A 21,487-nucleotide genomic window follows, 5' to 3' on the forward strand; every position below is an offset into this window, starting at 1 on the left:
TTATCGTCCCGGTGGAATTGTGCCGTGATTAAGACTCAGTGTTCGTATCGTCTCTTGTCGAAATAAACTTTTTCTAAACACACATTTTGTGCCCCACCAAATGATGGCCGTAATAGCGGTGCCAGCATAGCGTTCGCCGTCTCTGATTCGCAATAACTTCGTCTGCCCCACCAAATGGTGGAAATAGAAGCGTATATAACATTTACGTTTCTCTGTGTGTGTGTGTAGTTGTTTCCTAGAAACCTTGCAAAAGATGCATAAAGCATCACGTAGTTTTGCAAGGATTGAGCGACGGCCATGTTTGTTCATCATCAGAGAAAGAGCAGCGCTTCAAGATGGGACAGAAAAGAGGAACCAGACCCACTGTATGTGTGGGTGTGGCTGATAATCAGAAGAAACAAATGAAGGTCAAGTTTCGATTTCATGAAGTCAGCGCCGAAGCCTGAGCATGGATTAGTCACCGTGACCTGACGGATTTAAGGCATTTCTTCGTATTTGGGACGTTGCGGTGCAGGACTATTTGTCGAAGCTTGCTAAGTTTCGTGTTTGTCTCTCTAAAAACAGCAGTGTAGTCCACCTTTAGTGTTTTAAATTAATCTATGCCCGAGCATATGCAGCGAAAATCAGTCACGTCAAGGCGGCCTGATTAGAAGACTCCAAGATGTTGTCGCCACCAGTTGTTGATGTTTGACCCTTTTTTTGCTCACCCAGCACCTTCTCACAAAACACTGGATCTTCTTTTGCTTTACTTTGTATCCTAGAAACATAACCTGCTAACTATCCAGAAAATTTTTATTTTTAAAATTCCTTTAAAGTACTCAATCTTAACGCCTTAGAAGGTGCGGGCTTCGCACGATATTTGGGTTTAAAGCTTTCTCAGTCCACGTCAGAGAGTTTTTGCACAATAGGTTGCTGGTGCTTGCTCATCACTGTTTTGTTTTTTTTTTCTTCAAATGGTCACCTGTCCCTGCTCTTCTGACGCGTTTTTTTCGCCAGTCTGACATACACGCCGTCTTACACAGATTGAACATTTCATCGTAGCATTGGACCAAACTATCGTTTCAACCGCGTCCTCAATTTAGTCCACCCCAATCACAGCTTGCCGGACTCACGTCCTCTGAGGAAATTTTATTTTATAGTTTTAAACTGTTTATGCGTAATCACCTTTGGCAAGGTCCACATCCCTGTCAGGCAAAAAGTGCCTTTTACTTTCACAGAAATCTGTACTTTACAATGTCTAGACATATAATTGTTGTGGTATTGTAAATGTAGATGACCAGTAGCCTTTAAGCGATAAGAGACAACTAAAAGAAAAATAATAATAAAGGAGAATACCCATACGGCAACCTAGGGCTCCTTAGAGGGTGCATGGGGAAGCTTACAATAGGGGTGGACCAACAGAAATTCGGAGATGGGTTGACTTGAAATTTGGGGTTCGGTCACCTTGAAATTTTGAGATGGGCCAACGTGATATGAAGAGGGGGGGGGCAACTTGAAATTTGGGAGTAGGCCGAGAATAATATGGGGGCGGGCCAAATTAGAATTTGGAATGGGCCAAGTTAAATGCGGAGGTGGGCCAACTTCAATTTCGCAATGGGTGAACTTAGATTTTGAGGTGGGCGAACTTGAAATCTCGGGGTGGGTGAACTTAAATTTGGAGGCGGGCCAAGTTGAAATTTAGCTGTGCAACAACTTGAAGATTGCGCGTGAGCCAACTAGAGATATTGGGGTGGCCCAATGTCCACTGGAACACAGCGGATCGCCCTCCCAGGTCTGAACACCTGGCGGGCTAGCGACCGCGTCGAGAGGTGTGGCGAGTTTTCAGTGGACCTTACCAAGGCGCAGTGAGAACGCAGAGGAGGGCTTGCGAGAGCGACCGCAAGGGTGGCGCGCCAATGCGGCAACGCACTCTCCCCTTACGCAACGCCTCGCGCCACGCTGCTGCTGCTGCAGGCGTTCTCTTTCGACCGCTCTGCTGCGTCGAGGCGCGCCCGTTCCCGGTGCTCTGGCTCAGTAAGTGCGGCTGCATTGAAGAGGCCCGATGCGGCGAGAGTCTTTGACAAGTGTCTACTAAAGCCTAAGCATTCTTTGCCACTGGAAGGACCATGCGTAGACGTGCACAAGCTAGGAAAATCAAGCATGCAAAGCTAAGCAAACACGAAGTCACAGGGGAGACAAACAACGCTTACTCTCTATTAGACAATTATGATAAATTCTGTAGGATTTTCACTTCTCTACTTGTTCTGTTTTAGCCTCTCTTCCCTTTCCTGATCTTTTTTCACAGCAAAAAGAACGTGTGAAATAATTCATAAATCTGCGTGGTGGACATTCTTTAATCTCTTTTGCAGGTATATTTGATCACACGTCACTAGGATGGCACGGAATCATGAAAATTTTTTTTCTATTCCCTCGGTAGGTTTCCCTCTATGGTTCTATCTCTCTCTATCCAACACACACACACTCTCCTACTTAGGTCAGAGACAGAAGAGGAATTATTGCTTCGACAAGTTTTTTTATAGTTACCCTTCTCCTGCATGTGAATGTCTGGTACACTTTTTCTTTTATTTGGCCCGGTTCTTATCAATTCATTAAAAAAAAAACATTATCTCTCCGACCTGCTCGATTTATTACCGTCAATCCATTTTGTATCGTGTCGCTTACCTTTCTCGACAGCGGATTTATTAGCACGAACCACCGTGGTCGTCTTGGTGATTGTGACAGGCGCTTTGTCCAAAATTGTCTGTAAGCAACAAAAAAAAAAAGATTTATCAGAAGCGTAGGCTTGACTGGTCGTTGTGTACGAGAGGAAGCGAAGCGGAAGGGAAAAAAAGATTTGTTAGAACTTGATGTAATATTTTTGTTGCGTGTTTCATCGACGCTCAAAAACCATCCGAGCTGTGTCGTTAGAAATAGTGTAGAACTACCTCTTCATTCCTTTTTCTGAATTATTTCACAGAACTCTATTACCCAAATGGGTTGGTACATTTGTGCTTGGTAATAAAACACTTCTTTTTTTCTAAATCTAAGCGTTAAGAGGTGTAAATCAGTGCTGAATCTTTTTCTATAACGCGAAGTTGAATCAAATATGGAAGGTCCTTTTCATAGTGCATATATGTTACAATGTTGTAGCGTTTTGCGATGATAAATGAGTTGCAACGATGAAGTGATTGCAGCACTAAAGCTCGGAATCTTCCTAGTGAAACATTATACCAAGCGTTTAAACCAAAGCTCCCTAGAGCAACTCACTTTTCCATTTGCATCCGACAGCACTAATCACTTAAGGTAGTGTAACAAGGAAAATGTAACGCCTTATAGCACTCGTGGAATGGTAACTCACTAGCATCACGCATATTAAAAGAGGAATCTGAGAAGTTAAAGCGTCATCAGCCTATTTATGTCCACTGTAGGACGAAGGCGCCTCCCAGCAACCCAGCGATATCAGACGTTACGTTAAAAGACAAGCCGACCGCGGGCTGGATTAGAGAGTAAACGGGGCTAGCCGATGTTGTCGACAAAAAGAGGAAGCGGTGGAGCTGGGAAGTCCATGTAATACGTAGGACATATAAACGCTGGACCATTCGAGTTACAGCTAGAACGGTTGGTGAGGGACACCCAGTTTTATGAAGTCAAAGAATTTGGTGGTGCCATGAAATTAGGAAATTGGCAGGCGTAAGATTGAATCAGCTCGCACGAAATAGGGGGGAAAGGAGATAATTGGCAGAGGCCGTCTGAGAAGTGTGACGCATTAAATTCGCTTATGAGTAACATAGTAGTTTCAATGTGAGGTGCAGAACAAAACATAAAGGTGCTATTTTAATATTTTAATCTCAAAGAAATCAGAATCCGAAAAAATCAGAGAACTCTCGCAGAAAAAATATCAGACAGATTCACCGATGATCATTATAATCTCTAACGCAATACTTGAGCACATCTCTATACGTGTTTTCATTTTCCGATATATTAGCTGGCACGGCCAATCTGTCTCGTGTGGCAGGTTGCAAGCAAAGGGAAGCGCTGCATAAAGAGTAACACTCCAACACAAGGACAGCGGCGAGAAGAGTCCGCGGTCGTCGGAAATCTTGTCTGCGGGTCAAACGCGTCGGCTTTTATGCATGGCTAGTCTGAGGTTTCAGTGTAATCGTTGGGGTCCGCCTAACTTCCAGAAAGTACTACACCATTGGCGTCGCGCAGACAGTCAGATTACAATACTATGGCGCCATCTCGTAGTCTCGTGCGGCGCTCTTCTTGCCTCCTCACACTTTCGCCATACTCTCTTCCTCCGCTTTCCGCCTCATTCTTTCACTGCAATCTCCTCTCCCGCTTTCCTCCTCGCGCTCTCTGCTTTCATCCTTCGCTGTGCTCGTTCGCTCGCCTCAGAGGGGTAACGCTTACGCTCACCGCTGGAACAGCTGCCTAAGAGGTGCGCTCTAAAAAGATTGGTGGTGAGGCTACGTTTCTTCAATTGTGCATTGAAGTGCTTGCACCGGGAGCACAAACCTTTGCCTGCAGTCCGTTTTATGTATTCTCCTTGCTTCTACTTCAGCTGGGCTCAGTTCTATTTTATTACGATATCAATCTTATGTATGCTAGAAGCCCATTGGCGCCGTTGACCCCACCGCCTTGCGGTCACGCCATCGATAGCACAGGCGCGGGCCGTGATGTTGCAGGCCGTCTCAAGCAACGCGAGAGGCGTGCAGTACACTTACCGGCAAAAGACACCGGAGCCGGTTGCCCGCGCCATGGAGGCAGGAAAAAAATGCCAAGAGGAAGTGTATCGCCATGCCGCTACCTTCAGCAAGAACATTCTCTCACGCTGCCCCTCCCACTCTCCGCGGCCTTTTGCGTGCCCGGTGGCTCTGTGTAGGATTAGGCCCACATGGTTGCCGGACCACTCGAGATTGTTTGGTGCGTGTTAACCTTTAGAGGCGCCTGCTGACAGAGGCATGGAGGCACCTGGGAAATAACGGGTGGCTTTCTTCTTCCTCACGCAGTGTTCTTCGCTTCACATGCGTTGTCTTGAAACATGTAGAAGGTTTTGGTTGCCAAACCCATGACGAAAGTATTTTTGAAAGCGTCCGTAACTTCCGCTCAACACCACCGTTAGTAGAGTTGCCAGCTTTCTCGCCTCGGAAGCCATCCAGAATGCCTCAGCGTGGTCTTGTGTTTGGCCCACTCAGCTGTTGGGCACCTTAACGCATTCCGTACCTCGCCCATTGGACATAGTAAGCCCGCTAAGACAGTTTGAAACGTCGATTTCAAGACCTTGTGTGGCACTCACGGACACACTGCGCTATCGTACGTGAAGGAGGAGAACTATACTTTTTGTTATCCCAGCAGTTCGCTTTTTTCCGACCAGGTGGTGATTCTAGAGCGCTCTTTGACGTTTCGCAATCGCCAAAGTAGAAAGCAAGAATGTCCGCCCACTATGGCTTGTTTCAAATGCCGTTTCAGGGAGCTTACACGCTGCTCACGGGCACACTGCGCCATTGGACTTCAAGGAGAAGAAATATCTTTTTGTTTTCTAAGCAGTTAGGCTTTTTCAATGAAGTCAGTAATTTTTTTATGCGCTTCGAAGTTTCGCTATCGTCAAAGTATAAAGCAAGAATGGCCGCCTCGGTGAGTGGTGCGCGCGCTGCCAAAGATCGCAGATGTCGTGATTCCGCTGCGTCTGCGGCTGATTTTATCAATGTATCGAGCAGTAGCGAGAATCAGCTTGCTGAATATTCGTCGCACTTCGACTCTGGCAGCGACGATGACACAAACTAGCCCTGAACAACAGTGGCCACAGCCCGGCACGCCAAACTGTAGTGCATGCAGTAAATTTTTTCTAGTGGAATACCTGTTCAATAAACAATTTTGATATTTTCGGAGATAGTGCCTATTAGGCGGTAATACATTTTGTACATCTCATAATTTTGTTACGCGTTTTTGTTACAACATGCGTGTCTTTACAAACTTTGTTCAATTTTATCCTACAATCTTGATTCTGGTAATTGATATCTTTTTATCACATACAGCTCGTTAATAGAAGTTCTAAGCATGAAAAGTGAATTGGTTCTGCTTTTTTATGTATAACATAAAATATTGGGTAGAGTAGTTTCTTAAGAAAAGACATCTCAGGTAAGCTACAAAAACACCTATTTTCCACATGGTAGGGTAAGAGTTAAACGGCTGTGCGCATTTTCTTGCTATGTTTCGCGCTGTCTTGCGAGTTGATCCAACACACCCGCCTACGTAACGTGTGGTGGTTCGGTGCGTTACGTGAGTAACATAACGAACACTCGACTGCGTCACACGCTTGAACTTGCACCCACCGTGGTTGCTCAGTGGCTATGGTGTTGGGCTGCTGAGCACGAGGTTGCGGGATCGAATGCCGGCCACGGCGGCCGCATTTCGATGGGGGCGAAATGCGAAAACACCCGTGTACTTAGATTTAGGTGCACGTTAAAGAACCCCAGCTGGTCAAAATTTCCGGAGTCTTCCACTGCGGCGTGCCTCATAATCAGAAAGTGGTTTTGGCGCGTAAGACCCCATAATTTAATTTAATTTTAACGCTTGAACCTTCGCCATCTTGGTGTGCGTTTCTCACACCTGACATGTGCTCCTTCTTGCGGATCCAGGAGTCGTTGGTGCCAGGATTCCCCAATCCCATCGATGAATAAGTCTGGACGTAGGAATGAAGGAAGAAGGGTGTCTTTTATATTAGCCACATTGTCTCCAGATACGGAAGTCCACTCCATCAAAGGTCTGAGTCCACATCAGGGCACGTCACCACCACTGCACAAAATGACTCCGCTTTCAATACCATCGTCTTCCTTAGGTGACTGCTCTGGGGAATCTGATGACTATATAGCTGCCAAACGCGATCGTCGAATGTGTCGCGATACCCGCCCATGCTATGGAATTCTCCTGCCGCACTCCACTTCCTATGGTATGGAATGGGTTACGTTTAGCAGCCTCGGAATAAAAAGTCAGGGCCCTTCTTCGGTATGATTTGCCATAGGGCCTTTTCAACATTAGTTCAGGCTGTCATGTACAGGTAGCGGGCAATTATGTGGACCCCGTCACAAGAAAATGCCACAATTCTTACGGCATCGCAAAATAGGTATCGGTTACGTATATTCAAAAGTCACCATGGAATATTTTTTTCTTTCTTCTTTCGCTTTTGGTGAAAAGGCTTAAGTTATTGGCGGGAGGTATCGCAACTGTGCTTGCGCAGCCCGTTCCGCGCAAAATTTAAAGCACCATTGAAGTTATAACCTGCTGCCATTCAGGGCATTTTTGGTGGCTGTATAACGTAGCCTTTAGGTGAAAAACGCAGAATGTTTGGCTCCATCTGCAGTGCGGTAGCCACTGGTTGGAACATCATGTGAATAACGTCTAATGAATCGAAAATGATGGACTTTACAGCATCTGTATCATATACAATACATACATTTCTCTCTAATAAAGAGTCCCACCAGCCCTCTTGTGGGCATTCCATGAACGCCTCGAATGCTTCTCGTGAGAGGCCCTCGAAAGCTTAATAAAAGCACATCCCTGAAGCATCATGAATTCGGATGGTGGCAAACAGGCTTCTAAACAGTGCTCAAAAGCCTTTTGAGCTCTCGGGAAGCCATTAGGCCTCCCGAATACAGCACTTCATTTTCAACGTGCCTAAAGCCCTTGTCACTTCGTTCAACGTGCATGCATGTTCATGTCCTCTTCACCTCTTGACCGTAAGCTCACTGTGTAAATTTCATAGAAGGTGTTCGATGAAACAAAACATTCAATTATTCAAAAAAAAAAGAACTCGTCGTTTTCGGAGGCGATCCCCTAATCATTAATTAGAAAATTATGGAAAACTTGTTGATGACGAGTTCATTGTGTAAGATCCTTAGAAGGTGCTCACTGAAACAAAATATTCCATTATTGCAAAAAAAAAAGAACGGCACGTTTATGGAGGCGAGCGCCTAATCTTTAACTGCAAAATTAGAAAACAAGCTGCCTCGTTTAAAACGTGTGATAATATAGCACGATGCCATACTTCATTAAGGCGAAGTTGTATAGATAACATTTTGTGTTAAAAAAATGTGTGCACTGCCTGACTCGTGAAAGAGATGAGAATAATATGCAGCGTACTACATGCAAACGCTGAACAGAGCTATTAGAGTCATTGCTTCCCAGCAGTGAACAGCAGCAGTTAATAACCATGTGGAAAGCAGGGCATCAGCTAAACTAAACAAAAGTACTTATTTTGCATAGAGCAGTTTTCGGGAGCTATGTACAATCATTTCAGAGCAAACCACTAGTTAAGTAACTTCTGCGAACGCTTCATCGGTGTCCATGCTCGGTATACTTTAATTCGCTTGTGTTTCTGATTATTTCCTTTAAACACCACTTGAGGGCTAGGGAAATTTTAACTAGTAACGCAGCTGTAATAGCCTAATCGATGCATCAGGCAATACACAAGACATTGTTTTTTTTTTTTTGCGTCGGACGTTCTTAAAATGACCCAAGGTGGTCGCTTGCTGAAACCCCGCTGCAACGAGAAATATGCCATAGCATTATCGCTCGTATATTTGCAACCACACCTTATCCACGCAGCTTACTTCTTACACAGAGAAAAGGGGCTAATGCCCGATCGTGCATGTGTACGGTGCACAGATGCCATCTTTGTCGCACCGACCATGACGCAAGCATAGGTAAACTCTAGAGTTAACCTAGCGCTGGGTGTTCAGAGAGAGAGAGAGAGAGGCGTAGCTCAGCGGTACATTTGTCCATCAGAGCTAGGAATGGCCGCGTTTGAGAGAGCTCAATATGCCATATTAGGTACAACTTATCGGACTGAAAAGTCCTATTCGTACCGGTATTTGTGGGAGGCTACGAATGTGCGATACGCTGGGAAAATTTCCCGCTTATACCCGGTTATTACGTAATCTAAGATACGCAAGATAATTACGCAATCTGGAACGTTTCTAGTGAGAAGAATGGTCACGTGTATCTTTTTTTAAAATTATGAATGGAGACGCGGTACATATGAATGGAGACGCGGTACATATATTTCGGCCCAACGGTGCGTTTCTTTCGTGTACATGCATGGCAGGCCTTCAACAAGGCTAATGTGCCGATCTTATCTCGCCGCGGCTGGGCTGCTGGAGCCTAGACGTAGCAGTATATCACTCGCACCCGTTTGAAAGCCAAGAATTGCCACTTCGCTCTGCCAAGCGAGACAATCGCTCATCACTGCCACGGCCAATAAGCGCGTGCTTTCCCGCGTCATGAATCATAGAGAGTATAGTTACAGTCCTGCGAGCGAAATTAACGCGTTTGCCCATTTTTGGTCATGTCGTTTTTCATGGGTTCCTGTTTTCGAAGCATGCCTTGTTCTCTTCCCGGACAGCCGCAATTCGGGCCGTGTTAGCAGTCTTTGTATTCCGACGCATTTTGCAATTCATTCGCGTTATTTTATCGTCTGCACTCCACCGCTCCATCTTCGCAAACGGAAGCGCATGTGCATTAAACATGGTGTTCCGCCATCCACTACGTGCAGAACTGCAGTCGCCAGGTAGCCTTGCCAAACAGTTTGGCTCCATAGGTTTCAATAGAAATGTTCAGCACGGTGGGCGGTACGTGACAGCACTGTCACAGCTGCTTGTCCAAGCCCGTCTCCTTTATAAACCGAAGTACACCCTTCATCACGTTCACCTGCGATTTCTCCTGTCGGCGGCAAGTGAAAATCGTGTCGAGGGACAATGGTCTAGTGTCAAGGTGCGCTAGAACGGATGCCAGGGACTGTCGCTGAACATTATATTCAGGACAGTGGCACAGAATGTGTTCCAGCGTCTCCTCGCAAAGACAGGCATTGTGCCGTGTTATGTGCTCTCTACCTCTTCTCCCCGTCTTTCATCCCCCCCCCCATCCCGCTCTTATGTGTAGGGTAGCAAACCGGTTAAGCTAACCTGGTTAACCTCCCTGCCTTCCTTCTCCCCTTTTTCCTTCCTTCCTTCCATCAGCAGGGTGCATTGAATAACAGACATGCGACACTGGGTGTGATTCGCGAAAAAAAAAAGTTGTTCTTCTGGGATTTCATATTGCTGATAACAAGAAACTTGTTTGCTGTGCAAGCTTTTCACCTGATTAAACAATGCATTCTGCGGGATGTTGCGAAATAAGCACGGACGGATGACAGGCAGCTCCGGCAGAGAAACACTTTAGAAAGTCAGTGTTTAGAGCACGTGGCTTACAAACTTGCTATCTGAGAAGCGCTAACCTTTCACGGATCAAAAGCTCCGAAGAGGACCAGAAGTTGGTTGCGTCCTGCTTGATTGACAATTACCATGGGAACGATGTTCCCTCGCCTCGTATTTTGATCGGAGGGAAATATGAAATGTCGCCTTAAATTTGTATCGCGTGGATGGACACTGTCTTGGGGAAGTTAGACTTCCAGTAGCGAAACCTCGCTAATAAAAACAATGATAAATTCATTCGCGAAGGCGTTTGCAACCAACTTTCACCTTTCTTCCTAATCCTGTAGTGAAATTATGGCATAAATTTGTCGTTTTAATGTTATAACACATATATATGTAATATTACTTTTCGTGATTTCCGAATTCTCTTAGAAAACGAACCCTAAACACCTTCATTCGGTCGTAGTCGCTTTTAGCGCCCGCCAGTAGAACTAAGCTCGCGTCTTATTGATGGCATCCACAAATTGATGACGTCGAAGCATGCTTTAGAGGGAGTGAGTTCATAAATTTACGTGGGTTCGAATAAAGAACCTCACGGTTCTGAAGCCATAAGATTCTCTCTTCGAACTGAGACAGTTTTTAACTTTTTTTTAATATTCCGTATTCTGGCTGCATTGATATATTCATAGTTTATGGCCTGTGTTCCCTGCATATGTGTAGATAATCGTATTGTAAGATTAGCTACTTTCTTACATCCTTCTCCTTTTTTTCCTATTTGTTTCTATTCCCCAAATTCTTTAGTACATCACATTTGTATTTTTTCTATGTAGTGCCTTGTGTGTAATAATTAAGTACAGCAATACAAATGCTTTGGAGTTGTTCCTTAGCACTCTAACAAATACCTAATTTATTATTATTATTATTATTATTATTATTATTATTATTATTATTATTATTATTATTATTATTATTATTATTATTATTATTATTATTATTATTATTATTATTATTATTATTAGGAGGAGGAGGAGGAGGAGGAGCAGAAGGAGGGGGTATGTCGACTTAGAAACACATGCACACACAGAGGAACAAAAGCAAAATATTAGGCTAGCACGAAATCACGGCAAGGGGGAAATGCCGGCTAGCTCCTCTGGAAACGGAGAGGGGGGAACAGGGGAGGAGGTAAACAGAAAGCTGCATTGAGACGCATGACTATTAGAATGAAGGCATTTATCGAGACAGGTCGATGGCAGGCAAAGAATACCGCAGTTCCTCTGGGCGAGATGCGCGCTGTGTAAGCAACGCAGGGAACTTCAGTAATCAATTATATGAAAGTGTCACAGCAAATACTTGACTGTCTTAAACACGTCCTTTATCTCTGCGACCGCTCGGGCACCAAGGCAAAACCGATTCGGTAGGAAAGTGCCAACGCAATAAGGCGAACACTCGGCAGTGAACATAAAAATCTTTGACAATCCAGTGAGACTCGCAGGTCGTAGGGCTGCACTTTGAATGTCATCGAGATCACACAAAACTTCTTGGCAGCCGCAGCCTGTGTGGGTGTATCACTAGTAGCTTGTCCACCAGACCATTATTCTACATAGATGCATGTTGCAAGTTACCTAGATGCAAAAGACATGTTACATACATAGATGAAAGTTTACATCGTGCTGAAATATCTCTAATGGATTTAGTTCATTAACACGCTTATGTGAATCATTTGCTTGTTTATTCCAAAATAAAGTCGATGCACTCAAAGTCTGCATCTACGCCACTCGAAACATGTCGATTCCGCCGCACCGGAACGGTGACGCCATCTCTCGAGCTTACAGTGAATACGGTGTGTCTACCGTAGTCACGACAGGTGGTGCAACTTTCGTATTGAGGCGAAAGCTTTTTTTTAATGGTGTAGCTCCATACAATACGCGCATCGAAAGCCTTTTGGACGAAACACGAAGCCATTCACCCTGGCTTGGTAATAAACAAATCCCATTAGAAAATTCCAACTCTGTACGGAACTCAAACTATCCAACACACGAGGTCATTCAATTTATGCAGCGCTATTTTATCTTCGAATATATCCCCCGGCAAGTGAGGGAGGCCCCATGACACTTACGTTTACTCAACGTAATATAAACGCCATCCAATGCTGGGATATCAGGCTCACTTCACTTTAGTCTTCTGAGGGCAGCACCGGAGTTGGAAACCATGACAACCTTCGCGGCGATTAGCTGCTCTTGTGATTGCTTTAATGCAACCTGAATGAATGCCTGCTCCCCACTCGTTTGTGACGTTAGTTGTGGCTCACGAAAAGCCCACCAAACTCCAGCCGAAGGGCAGAATGAACCTGCAAATCTTCACACCTTATAGGGCAGCCTGGCAGCTGTATGTGCAGCTCATTACAAATTCATAGATCATCTCAGACCCGAAGGTCGGCTTCGCATATTACCAAGTCAGGCACAGTTCTCGAAAGTTCTATACTGACATGCCCCTTTCCTCGGCCAAACAATCTGTAATGTATCCTTCATTGGCTGATTGGACATCTAGTTTAATAAATTTGGAAACAAGGACTTCTTTAGCGACTTCAATTCGGTTTGGAGTTCACGGGTTCTGGGTGTCTCGCCACTGCTTTTTGACAACAATCGCCAAAGTAGGGCAATTTCTGGCCTTTTGCTATAACTAAGACAACTAAAGAAGAGTCGTAGTTGCGCCCGAAAGACGAAGCGTCGATTGCGATTGCAAATTAATGCACAGCTGTATGTAATAAATATAGCTGTTTTACGGGCCGTATGAACTTGTAAACATTACCTTATGAACTAAATCATCAAGCATGGTGTCAGGCCTGCGCAAGCAAACTTTAACACATCTCACTCGATGACCGCGGAAACTCGCCATCAAAAACAGCGGCGTGACGAAGCGCGGCCGCAGCAGCAGCGAGCCAATCAACATCCGCGCTGTCTCTCACTTCAACGCGAACTAAGCGACGACAACCGAGCGCACACTAATGCTATCTTCGGCTGGTCGCTTCCATCCCCCGAAGCAGAGTCGGGCAGATCCGGCGTTGCCCGAGCTCAGAGGTAGAGGACGAGCGCGCAAGCCAAACGTGCGAGTCGCTCTCGGAGGAGGCAATGGCAGGTGCTAAACCACGTGACTACTACCAACGTCCGATGTTTCGCTTATCGAAAGCTCCCGGCGCTGCCGGGAAAACCGGCGGACGCGACGGCAGGACGAGCGTTCGTCGCAGTGGCCTAGGTTGCCTAGGTTACGGTGGGCCGTCGCCAACAGCAGCGACGCGGCTTTGCGATGACGTTTCAATTTCGACGACTGCTCCGACGACAGGGCTCGGAGCGCCTCAGAGCGCTCGAAGGTGGAGGAGAGTAATCGAGAAGAACCAGCCGAACGCAGGGCGGGCACCCTCTTTCAACCAGCCGAAGACAACGTCGCTCGCGAGAGCGCTCCAGAGCGCTCAGAAACGACCAGTCGAAGATGGCATAAGCTATCAGCAATCGGCTCACTTTGTCCCTCATCGCAGATCGTTTTCAAGATAGCGGCCGCGCGCGTCGTGCCATACACAGCCGCCGCCAGAGTAGAACACACGGTTCATATATAGATATATAACTCGCCAAGATTTAGAACTAAACATAATCTGAACGTGCATGACGCTCAAAAACGGAAAAAGTTTGAGCCCTCAAATGGAGATTAAACAGAAACACGCAGTAATTTTAGACTGATAACGTATGTGCAGCACTGCAAATGCCTTGAAGCTGTTCCTGTGCACTCTAACAAATGCCTAATTGATTATTATTACCATTATTATTATTATTATTATTATTATTATTATTATTATTATTATTATTATTATTATTATTATTATTATTATTATTATTATTATTATTATTAAGAGGGTTAGTAGAAATTCGAACACATGCACACACAGAGGAACAAAAGTAAAATATCAGGCTAGCAGCAAATCACGGCAAACGGCGAAATGTCTGCTTGCTCCCCAGAAAACGAATCTCCTGGGACGCGTCTCGACTCTCCAGGGACACGAGAAGCCTACCGTGCACTCGGCCTCAAAAGACCATGGAAGACCACCCAACCACCATGCGCACCTGCGTCAGGTGCGGTAGTTCGGGGCATTACCCGACTGACATAAAGACTGGACGCCATTACACGATTGAACCTTCGCTAACCTCAGCATGAGTTTGTCACGCCTGACGTGCCCGTCTGGTTGTGACTTGAGGTGGCGTTTGGGCCAGAAATTCGCCAAGCCCATCGAAGAATACGTCCGGTAGCAGGAATGAAAGAAAGAGAGTTTATAATATAAGTAGGCACACTGGCTCCAAGTACGGAACCCCACTCCATGCAGGAACATATTAAACGTCTCAGTTCAATTCAGGACACGTCAGCCCGACTGGACGGAAGGTCTCCGTTTGTATTACCGTCGTCTTCCCTAGCGACTCGTCTAAGGAATCTGATGTCTATCGCGGCCAATCCCAATCGGCGAATCGGTCGCAATATCCCACCCATGATGTTGCATCGTTCCCCCACCCTCCGATTACTATGGTATGAAAAAGGTGGCCGTATAGCAACATGGGAATCCGAGGTCAGCGCCATTCTGCAGTAACATTCGAAGTTGGCCCTTTTCATCATTAGTTCAGGCTGTCAGCTAGTACGAGAAGAGGGCTCTTCTGTGGACCCTTCAACGCTAAGTTCCAACGTTGCGTTGACTTCTGTATAGGTGCTGACGAATGGGTGGTGTTGCCTCGTGGTAATGGTCTAATTAAGGATCTTGCCCGTATTGAGACCTAACAGCCTGTTCCAAAATCCCCGCAGCAGATGCATTCGATGCAAGCCGACTAGAACCTACCGCTTGGCTATCACGTGAATACAACCTACTTCTCCTTTATATTCTTTTCTATAAGTAGTCTTCAAGTTTGTCACTTGACGCTCCCTTCTAGCATATTCCTTCCGCCATGGACCGCACCCCCACGCTCCGTGCAGTCAGCTCTACAGAGTTGCCACTGCAGCATTGGTCTACAGTGTCGCACGCAGGTAAATTTGCATATCCGTTGAGGATAAGTGCGCATGACGCAGCCTAATGCATAGACTGGTCTGAGTGGAATGGATTGTAAATGTGAAGCTACTTATGTTAAGGTATTTCCTTTCGGGCTACCAAGCGTTGTGACACGCCTGGTCACAACGCTGCATGACTCCATTCATTCCACGCAATGGCAGTTGTACGACCTGCTGTGTCGCGCCTGTAGCACACACCTAGTATTAGAACACACTGTGAGGATCGCAAGAGCAACGCGTAACCTCGCTATAGCTTTGAATACTTCGCTCAAGCGAAACAGTGGTTCATGTTTCTTAACTTTTGTTTTCTTTTTTCTTTACAGCGAATCTGTTTAGGCGGACCCTGTGCCGTTGATGCTGGACTTCGTTAGAGTTATCATCATCAGCAATGGCTAGAGCACCGTCTTCTTCCACAGCTGGCTCAGATCAGATGGTTTTCATTGCACGCCAAGCCTTGCTCTCATTACTGGCGCGCAAGAAAGGGGCGGAGAAGCTCGCAAGCGATAAAGAAAGCACCGCAAAACACAGACAGAAACGTTACGCGCAAAAAAGAACGCAACGGGACAGTAGCAAAAATAAAAGCGCTCCTAAAGTGTACTCAACACGCGAAGCATGCAGAAGCGAAATTGAGGAGAATTAATAATGAAAGAAAATATCTACAATACAGACTCCTTGCGAAGATTTTCTGGCATGGTTTAACACACAATGTAACGTGACAATGTAATGTGCCAATGTTGAGACGTGACAGCATGTTCCCAAACCCACGCAGGAGACGCAATCATAGCAAGTCGACTAGAATCTACCGCTTGCCTATAACGTTACCCCCACCCGTAAGGCATACTACTTCTTTATATTCTTTTCTTTAAATAGCCATCAAGACTATCACGTGACGAGAGCAGCATTCCGGGCAAGTTGGTAATCCATTGCTTAAATGATATTGCGCGACATAAAAACGACACGGACGTGTCGTCTTCTTTCACGTCCGTGTCGTTTTTATGTCGCGCAATATCATTTAAGCAATGTATCACGTGACGGTCTCTCCTAGTGTATTCCTTCCACTACAAACCACACCCTCCTGCTCCGTTCAGTCGGCCCTAGAGTGCCGACATTAAAGCGTTCGGCTTCTACCGCTGGCACGAGTGTCGCACGCAAGTAAATTTTCGTTGCTGTTGCACATATGCGTGCACCACGCATCGTAATGCATACAGTGGAATTAGTGGAATGGATTCTTAAATGCCAAGGTACTATTTCTTTGGGCGCTCAAGTTATTTCCTTTGGTGTTCACAACCGTTGTGACACGTCTGTTCACAACACTGAACGAATCCATTCATTCTGCGCAACAGCAGCTGCACGACCTGCTGTGTCATGCCATGTCGCCCTCACCTAGCGTTAGAACACGGCGTCACGATCCCAAGCACAACGCATAACCTTGCTATATAGCTTTGAATGCCTCAGCCAAGCAAAATAGCCGGTTTTATGCGAAGCATATTACGAGAGCTCAACCCAGCTCCTCAGGCGCGGCGCTGTCGCCTTCAATACCACGTGACACCGTGACGTCACGACAGAGGAGAAACGGGGCTCCACAACTCGCGCCGTCGCTCGCGGCGTCGCGGCGGTATATAAGCAGCTGCGCTTGCCTCTGCTAGCGTAGCTAGCCTTTGCTAGACACTCACGAGGTGAGATGCCTCCTGGCGACAGAGCTGCTCGTTGGAATGAGAAGCGAAGGTTGCGGTGTGCTACAGAGACTGATTTTCTAGGTGGCTTTGGATCAACTCTTGCAAGATGGGCTGGGTGGGAATCGAACCAGGGTCTCCGGAGTGTGAGATGGAGACGCTAGAAATGAGCCACGAGTACGATGCTTCAAAGCGGTACAAAAGCGCGTCTAGTGAATGCGGTGTTGCCTTAGAAATGAGCTGTTTCTAAGGCTCAGGCGTGCGTCGCTTGCTCAGGCGCACATTTCGTTGCCGCGCCGAACGCTGTGTTGCTCGACGCTCACCGCGTCCAATGCGGGGCGCGTAGTCACTGCGCCGTAGCCCATTGTCGTACACCCCTTGGCGGGTCGACGGGAACGCTGTCGCGTTCCACTCTTGAAGGCGAAGCAGAGTAACGCATGAGTGGTTTCTTCGTCTAGCCGAACCAAATATAGCCAAGCAACAGCAGTTCACCAGGCTAAACAGTGGCTCAACAACTAGAATAAAGGCTAGTATATGCTTCGCATCCTGGGCTTAACCTTAGCTAAGCCACAGCCATTTTTTTTTATTCTTGATTGATTTTTTTTTATTTCTTCAACAGCAAAGCTGGTATGCGGACCCTGTGCTGTCGTTGTCGGTGTTCGCAAACATAATCGTCGTCAGCAATGGATAGAGCGTCGTCTTCTTTCTCCAAAGTTGGGCAAGTTGGGCGCTTCACAGCTGGCTACTGCTGCTGTGTTCGTCGTCATTTTCTTCCAGCTGGCTCAGATACGGTCTTAATTTCACACCTAACCTTGCTCTCATTACCTCACGCGCATAAAAAGAAGAAAATAGTGGGAGCATAGCAAAAAAATTCACTTATAAAGAATGCTCACCAACCCGAAGCACGCAAAAGCGATAATGAGCTTAAAGAATGGTGAAACAGAAGATTGACGGTGTAGATTCCTCGCGAAGTTGGACTTGCATGGTGTAACACTTAATGTAACTAACGTAGCTTTGCTGTTCGACCATCTTCACGGGCTGGAAGGGAAGCTGATTTTTTTGCCTGTGTAAAGCTTGTCATATCCCGCTTTATACGACACCGTTCCGCCTCATAAGCTCCAGCTACAGTTGAACTGTAGCTTCTGCTACTACCGCATGTTGGCAAATCTCGGAGGCCACGAAACGTCAGAATCCTTACGGCAATGCATGACTGGTTCCTGGCATACGCATGAAAGAGTCACAACGGGAATGTTTATTTTTTCTCCCTATTTGAAGTAAAAAGACACAAGCTATTGACAGGTGCCTTAGAAATCCTACTTGCGCAGTGTGCTTCGAATAAAGCTACAAGAGCATTTGGTCAAAAACTCCTGCACCCAGGCAGGGAATCTGTGATGGCTGTGCCACGTAGCCTTTAGGTGACCAAGATGCACTCTTGACTCCATTGGCGATGCATATGCTCAAGCTATTCTCATAACGTCTTCTGCAGCATCAAACGATGGCTGTAACGTTATTGCACCTCAGTCGCAGCATAGGAGGGCATGTGAGTCACGTCCTCTGGGGAAATTTTTATTATTTTTTAAGCTGTTAACGCGTAATCATTCGTTGGCGAGCTCACCAGTCGTATCACGCGAAATGTGTAATGCCTTGTATCTGCACAAAAATGCGTAATTTGCAAAGTTTAGACGTTTAACCGTAATGCTATTGTAAATCTAGATGACTGGTAGCCGATAAGGCAAAAGAATAATTTAAACAAAAAATAAAAAGAACAGCCACAGAGATACTTAGAGCTCCATAGAACATGCATGGGGAAGCTTATAGCAGGGGTGGGCCAATTGATATTTGGGGACTGGCTGACTTGAAATTCGGGGTTGGGTCAACTTGAAATATGGAGGTTGGCCGATTGACATGTGAGCACGGGCCTTTTTAAATTTTAGGGTTGGGCCAACTTGAAATTTGATAGTTAGACAACTTAGATTTGGGGGGGGGGGACTTGAAATCCGGGAGTGGGCCAAGTTTAATTCAACGATGGGCCAACTTGATATTTGGGGATTGGTCAACTGTAAGTTTGTGTGTGGGCCATCGCGAAAATTGGTTATCGTAACACTTAAGATTTTGCCTTGGCCCAGCGTGCAGTTGCACATTGCGGAGCGTCCTTCGATTTACGAACGCCTCGCAGGCAAGCGAGAGTATTGAGACGCTCGGCGCGTTTTCATTCGGCCATAGCAAGGCGCAGTGAGAAGGCGGACGAGAGATTGCGGGGGCAACGAACGCGCGCGCAACACAGTCTTGCGAGAGCGACAGCGAGTCTAACACGTGTCAATGCGGCAATGCACTCTGCCCTCACGCTATGCCTCACGCGATACTGTGGCAGAAGCTGGTTTTCTGGTTCGTCCGCTCTGATCCGTCGACGCGTGCTCGTGTCCGGTGTCACGGCTCAATTGCTACGACTGCACTGAAGAGGCCGGATGCGTCGAGAAAATTTGACAGTTGTGTATTAAGACGCAAATATTCTTTGCCACAGAAAACGTCATGGTTAGAAGTGCAGAAGCTTGGGAAAACAAGCAAGCAAATCTAAGCAAGAATGAAGGGACCTCGTAGCCAAAAAGATGCTTTCTTAATATTATACAATTCTCAGAATTTCTGTACCTTTTTCACTTATCGAAGTGCTCTATTTTGAGCTTCCCTTCTCTTTCATGAACACAAGTAAAAAAAAATATTTGAGACGTTTCGTAAATCTTCATCGTGGTCTTGTTTCTAAAATACTTTGGTCGCTATATTCCATCACACGTTGCTAGGATCGTACGGATTCGTGGACATTTCTTTCCCTCGCTTATTTTCCATCTCTGTTTCTCCCTCTCTATCCAACACGCACACTCTCCTGCTTATGATAGAGAGGGAAAAGGAACCCTTGCTTCTGTGCGTGTTTTAACAAATCCCTTTGTCCAACAGGCGGATATCTGGTTAAGTTTTTTTTTCAATAATTTGTCACGGTGCCCATGAATTGATTGCAATAAAAAAACAGAAATCAGCTAGCTTTCCAACGCGCTCCTTCTATTGCCGTCAACTCCTCTTGTCGCTTATCTTTCTCGAAGGCGGATTGATTAGAGTGAATCAATGTGTTTGTCTCGGCGATTGTGACAGGCCCTTTGTCCAAACGTGTCGCGAAAAAAGAAACATTTATCGGAAATGCAGCCTAAAACATTCGTTGTAGGTATGTGTGCGACAGCAAGGGAAGGTGAATGAAAAAAAAAATGATACAGAACTTGATCACGTCGTATTTGTAGTTTCATATTTCATCGATTCTAGAATCCCGTCCTAGCTGTGTAATTCAAAGAACATTATTATTCAAACTGAGTCGTACATGCGCGCTTGGTGTTCAAACACTTTCTTTTTGTACGGCGATGCGTTAACACCTCTAAATCCCCACTGATATTTTTTCTATAGCGCCGAGTAGGATGAAACGTGAAACTTCCTATAGGGAGTTGCCGTAAATTACGATGTAAGAGTGTTCTGCCATGATATATGATTTACAATGATCAAGTGATTACACCACGAAGGCTCAAGATTTCACTAGCAAAAATTAACAACAGTGCAAACCAGAGCTACCGAGTACAACTTCCCGCTTTTTCTGCAGCATCCGACAACAGTAACCGCTAAAGGTAGCACAACAAGGAAATGTCACGTATATAAACTAAGGATTCTGAGAAGTTGAAACATCATCAGCCTACTTATATACACTGTACGACGTGGGAGTCACCGAGCGATCCAACGAAATCAGGCGTAACGTTAAGAGACAAGAAGACAGCGGTGGGGAATAGACCGCAAATGGGCGTAGGCGATGTTCTTGTCAACAATAAAACGAAGAGGTGCAGCTCGACAGTTCAAGCAATGCGTAGGACATATAAAAGGCGGACCATTAGAATTAGAGCTTGAATGGCTGCCAAGGGAAGGGAACGAATCTTTTACGTGGCAAAGAATATTGTGGTGTGATGAAGTTAGGAAATTTGCAGGCGTAAGATAGAATCAGCTCACACAAACCAGGGGTGATTGGAGAATATTAGGAGAGGGCGTCTCTAAATACTACACACTAAAACAAATAAAGAGAAAAAACTGCTGCCCTTTTAGGTACACAAAAATATCCAGATATTAAATTATTTCATCTCGAAGAAACCACAATCAGGATAAATCGGGAAAGCAATACGTGTTTTCATTTCGCGATATATTGGCTGGCGCGGACAATCTGCCTCGTGCGGCAGGTCGGAAACGGAGCGAAGCGTTACAAAACAAACGACACTCAAGCACAACATTAACGGCGAGCAGGGTCGGCGATAGTCGAAAATCTGGTCTGCGGGTCAATCGCGTCGGCTTTCGTGCATGGCTAGTCGAATGTTCCAGTGTAATCGTAGGGGCCCGCGTGGCTTCCAGAAAGTACAACACAATTCGCGCTGGGCACACAATCGGGTTACGATACTACGGCGCCATCTCGTAGTCTCGTGCGGCACTCTGCTTTCCTCCTCCCCCTTTCGCAATAATTTGCGCCTTCGCTTTCCTCCTCGCGCTCTCTGCTTT

At 45.9% G+C, this 21,487-nt stretch overlaps 1 long non-coding RNA gene across 2 annotated transcripts in view; it reads right to left on the reverse strand.

Annotated features, from left to right (window-relative positions):
- The window catches only part of LOC139052684 (uncharacterized), a 1,258,229-nt gene that overhangs the window by 1,198,896 nt on the left and 37,846 nt on the right, over positions 1-21,487 (reverse strand). For both annotated transcript variants that reach the window (XR_011510010.1, XR_011510011.1), the window contains exon 3: positions 2,662-2,740. This is a non-coding gene — a long non-coding RNA (uncharacterized lncRNA). The remainder of the gene's footprint in view (positions 1-2,661; positions 2,741-21,487) is intronic.

The sequence above is a fragment of the Dermacentor albipictus genome, unplaced genomic scaffold (genome assembly GCF_038994185.2).
Source record: "Dermacentor albipictus isolate Rhodes 1998 colony unplaced genomic scaffold, USDA_Dalb.pri_finalv2 scaffold_29, whole genome shotgun sequence".
NCBI classification, from domain to species: Eukaryota; Metazoa; Arthropoda; class Arachnida; order Ixodida; family Ixodidae; genus Dermacentor; species Dermacentor albipictus.